This window comes from Mandrillus leucophaeus, unplaced genomic scaffold, assembly GCF_000951045.1.
Source record: "Mandrillus leucophaeus isolate KB7577 unplaced genomic scaffold, Mleu.le_1.0 Scaffold315, whole genome shotgun sequence".
Classification (NCBI taxonomy): domain Eukaryota; kingdom Metazoa; phylum Chordata; class Mammalia; order Primates; family Cercopithecidae; genus Mandrillus; species Mandrillus leucophaeus.
This window is the reverse complement of record NW_012103310.1, coordinates 1,270,718-1,275,503: the sequence shown is the minus strand read 5'-3', so window position 1 is coordinate 1,275,503 and position 4,786 is coordinate 1,270,718. Positions and strand designations below refer to the sequence as shown.

The 4,786-nt window shown below is 45.5% G+C and overlaps 1 protein-coding gene across 1 annotated transcript in view; it reads left to right on the top strand.

Moving 5' to 3' along the window:
- The first annotated feature begins 4,139 nt into the window (after positions 1-4,139).
- Positions 4,140-4,786, top strand: part of HLCS (holocarboxylase synthetase (biotin-(proprionyl-CoA-carboxylase (ATP-hydrolysing)) ligase)) — a 245,775-nt gene continuing 245,128 nt past the window's right edge. The window contains exon 1 of the mRNA XM_011987739.1: positions 4,140-4,276. The gene's annotated coding sequence lies outside the window, so the exon portion shown is untranslated. The remainder of the gene's footprint in view (positions 4,277-4,786) is intronic.

The following is a 4,786-nucleotide window of genomic DNA, read 5'->3' as shown; positions in this document are numbered from 1 at the left end:
CTCGTCCCCGCCGGGAGCCCGGGAGTTCAGGAGCACCGGGGTGGCGTCCTTAGTGCGGCCTGTGCGGCCCGGGAGGGGTGGGTACCCCGGGGCCCAGAGAGAGGCCAGAGGTGCGGGACTCGGACCACGGACCCTGTCGCCTCTTCCCGGTCAGCGGGGCGGTGCGTGGACGCGTGACTCTAGGCGCGCACCTGTGAGGACGTGAGCTGTGGATTGGCAGCCGGACGCCAGCAGCGCCCACCTGGGGTCGCCCCCGACCTCCTTTCCCACCCTTGGAGCCGGCGTTCGGGTGACTGTGAACCAGGAAAGACAGCTGTGGCCGGCCGGGAGCCGTGGCTTATGCCTGTAATCCCTGCATTTTGGGAGGCCCAGGAGGGAGGATATCTTTGAGCCCAGGAGACGGAGACCAGCCTGGGCAACATAGCTAGACCCCTCTCTACAAAAAACAAACAAACTTAAGTCGGTGTGGTGGCACGCACCTGTAGTCCCAGCTACTAGGGAGGGTGAGGCGGGAGTGTCACTTGAGCCCGGGAGGTTCACTTGAGTCCCGGAGGTTGAAGCCACAGTGAGCTATGATTGAGCCATTGCACTCCAGTCTGGGTGACAAAGCAAGACCCTGTCTTAAGAAAAAAAAAGATCTCAAACAAAAAACTCCCACATGTGTCATCAGCTTTTTGTCAGATGTCTCCAAAATATAAAAAACTGCACTTTCCCCTCTCCTTCTTCTGTCAGTTGCATTATTCACCAACTTGGGCACCCGAGTGATGGTCTTTGTGTCCTTTAAGTTTCAGTTGACACTCAGCCTTTGTTTGTTTTGACCCAATACTTAGGATGGTGGTTACGTGTTCTGCCCACTCTCACCTACATTGTGACTTGGGCCAGTCAATTAATCTCTGTAAAAAGTCTGCTGCCTTGCTGTAAAGGGAACAATAGATCTTTCCATTCAGCTGTTTTTGGAAATGGGCTTGGTTTCACAGTGCAGTACTGCACAAAATTTCATGGACATCGGGAGCATTGTTCTCAGTATTTAAACATGTTGTGCTTTTAATCAGTTTCTTGTCCCTTTCCTCTGCTTTCTGGAATATTGCCTCACTTTTAGCCTTAAAATGACGTTTTCTGCTGTGTCACACCATAAAACCCCTGTGGGAAATTGAATCTTATCTAAGATTTGAATATTGCCTGGAGGCTATGCTTAGATAAGGGATGAAATTGTGCCACTAGCAAATAAAAAATACTCTTTTTTGTTAGTACTATGTATGTATTATGACACACTGAATATGAATGACTGTTTTCTCAGGTCCTTCAAGTTATGTACATAACTAGTACCACCTCCGCATAACTGACACTACCCAGACAAAAGGGGAAGAAGTTCATTTATTACATACAATGTATGGCTTAGAGCGGTGAGAATTAACCTGATTGAGAAAGATGACTCAGTAAAATGGGAAAAAATTGAGGGGTGAGCTTTTTGTAGTAGTTTCCAAATTGGATCAATTTGGGATTTAGGTCAGAATAGATGAAAACATTGAGATGGGAATGTCTGATTTTCTTGGACAGTTTTGGTTTTGAATATTTTCATGTCTCTGCTGGTCTTCTGTTAACTACACTAACCATAACTAGTGGTTTTCAGCCCTTGCCTACCTGTGCAGGCCGGAGTAGGAGTGGCTGGTGCTTTCAGGGATTCTGCAACTCTGCTTTCTCACTCTGCACAGTAAGCTTTGCCTACAGATTTGGTTAGATATCGCTGCATCATTTCCTAGTTTTCTGGACTAGATGGGACTGCCATGCTCTGCGTCCCTCGCCTTTAAATCACAGTTCCTATTCTAGTTCGTATCTTTTTCCTCTTAGGAAATTGACCTGAAATAGAACATTTAATGGTTGTTGGGTTTCAGCTGCGATGTTTAAGGTCTGCAGGTGGAAAGCTTGACCATTTATTTGTGGTTGGCTACTGTTATTTTGAGATTTAAAATATGATCAGGTGGATGATTTGGTGGATACCTCAGTCTACTTGGGTCTACTTTGATGGATACCTCAGTCTATGTGGGCTGAAATAAGGACACACCTGAATCTCACGCCCGTATATTGAGATGGATCTCATTCTGTCACCCAGGCTGGAGTGCAGTGGCGCGATCTCGGCTCACAGCAATCTCCACTTCCCAAGTTCAAGTGATTCTCCTCCTTTGGCATCCTGAGCAGCTGGGATTACAGGCATGAGCCACCATGCCTGGCAAATTTTTGTATTTTTAGTAGAGACAGGGTTTCACCACAGTGATGGCCAGGCTAGTTTTGAACTCCTGACCTCAGGTGATCTGCCCACCTTGGCCTCCCAAAGTGCTGGGATTATAGGTGTGAGTCACCAAGCCTGGCCTGTTCTCATATGTTATACATTTAAAATCAAATGCATCAATACTGAATGTGTATGTTTATAATGGAATGCACTACAATCAATTGGTAGGTTTAACCAAAGATAGTTTATACAAATTGGCAATGTCAAGCTTTTTGACTGTTTAATATTTGTTTAATATACACATTCCATGCTTGGATAAAGTGGACATGCTTTTTTTTTTTTTTTGAGATGGAGTTTTGCTCTTGTTGCCCAGGTTAGTGTGCAATGGCGCGATCTCGGCTCACCGCACCTCCGCCTCCCGGGCTCAAGTGATTCTCCTGCCTCAGCCTACCGAGTAGCTGGGATTACAGGCATGTACCACCACGCCTGGCTAATTTTGTATTTTTAGTAGAGATGGGGTTTCTTCATGTTGGTTGGTCTCCAATTCTCAACCTCAGGTGCCTCAGCCTTCCAAGGTGCTGGGATTACAGCCGTGAGCCTCCGCGCCCGGCCTAAGTGGACATACTTTTTAACCACTATATTGATAATTATGTTTACTGAGGGAGGGACAAATTCTTCCCTAAATTTTCATTCATTTAGTTCAACAGGTTTTTATCAAGCAGATTTGAACTGATATGCAGCACAGTGGAGCCTGCCTAGTTACCTTTGTTCTGGGTGAATGGTGAAAGCCCCCTGTGTGCCCAGCTTAAGATTTCATCTTTTTCTTCTCTGGCTATGCCCTGTATGTCAAAGCCTTTTAAAATCAATTTGCTATTTTTCTTAGAGACATTTCAGGAAAGAAAACAAGAGATAACTGGGTGTATCTGATTTGCTAACCAATCTTGATTCTAATCTTCTTTTTTAAAAACTACAATCACTCCTGACCGGAGTTTACATTCCATTAAAGTATGTCTGATTGCATCTCTGCATATGGTAAATGCCTTTCCCTGAAATAGCTTTTCTCTCTGGATTTGACTGCTGTGTGAGCATCCAGACACTTGCATACTTCCCAGATCTCAGGGAGAGAAGCAGGGTTGATTTCACTATAAGGAAGGCGTAAAGAAAAACTGCCTTGTGCCCGTGCTGTGATGGCTGTAGGGAATGAAGGAACAGCCCTTTGGGCTTCTGTGAGTAAGGAGTTTTTGTTGGTGGGTACGTACCTCTAGGCCTCCTCGCCTTTTTTTTTTTTTTTTTTTTTTGAGATAGGGTCTCACTCTGTCACCCAAGGCTGGAGTGTGGTGGCATGATCTCAGCTCACTGCAACCTTGGGCTCCCAGGCTCAAGTGATCCTCCCACCTCAGCTTCCTGAGTAGCTGGGACTACAGGCCCCCATGCCCAACTCATTTTTTTGGTATGTTTTTGTAGAGATAAGGTTTCACCATGTTGGCCAGGCTGGTCTTGAACTCCTGGGCTCAAGCGATCCGCCCACCTTAGCCTCCCAAAGTGCTAGCATTACAGGTGTGAGCCACTGTGCTGGCCAGCTTCCTCATCTTTAAATGTACTTCCCAGTTAGCTACTATGTGCTAAGCAGTGAGGAATGGTGGGGATAAGCCCCGTTTCAGAATTCATTGCTTGAGAACAGTTGTCTAGAGATGTTAAAGCTGTCCTGAGTCACGGATGGGCTTTTGCAGGTGCTTAAATAGTCACAGCTAAACAAGAAACACAGGGTTCCTGTGGCCTACAGAGGAGCATCAGATAAGCTTATTTAGATGTTACTTGGAATTATAGGGGAGGGTGTGTTTCAGAGGGGGTTGACATTTATGGCAGTTGTGGTGTGAAGTGACAATCTCATGTTTCTTTCCCTCTCTACAGTCCATTGAAGACTTGAACAAGTGGGCTCTATTTCTTGTGTCTCCTTTTATACTTGAAGCAGAACACATAGCATTTGTGACAGAGAGCATTTGGGTACAAAGTGAGAATTTACAGAGATCATCCTCTTCTTCAGAAACTGTGAGTACCATGTTTACTTGTGTCCCATAAGGAACTGATGTGTCTTAGTCAAAACCAAATTTGCTTTTTTTAATTTATTTTTTATTTTTTCTGAGACAGAGTCTTGCTTTGTCACCCAGGCTGGAGTGCAGTAGTATGATCTCGGCTCACTGGGACCTCCACCTCCTGGGTTCAAGTGATTCTCATGCCTCAGCCCCCGGCGTAGCTAGGACTATAGGTGTGCGCCACCACACCGGGCTAATTTTTGTATTTTTAGTAGAGATGGGGTTTTGCCATGTTGGCTAGGCTGGTCTTGAGCTCCTGACCTCAAGTGATCCACCTGTCTCGGCCTCCCAAAGTGCAGGGATTACAGGCATGAGCTACCACGTCCAGCCTCAAATTTGTCTTTTTATGAGTGGTCTTCCCTAGCCTTTGTGACCCCCTTTGTCCTTGGATATTTTGGGTTAACGATGTTAGTAAAATTATTTTCACCTGTTTCTTTTTCTTTTTATTTTATTTTATTTTTTTTTT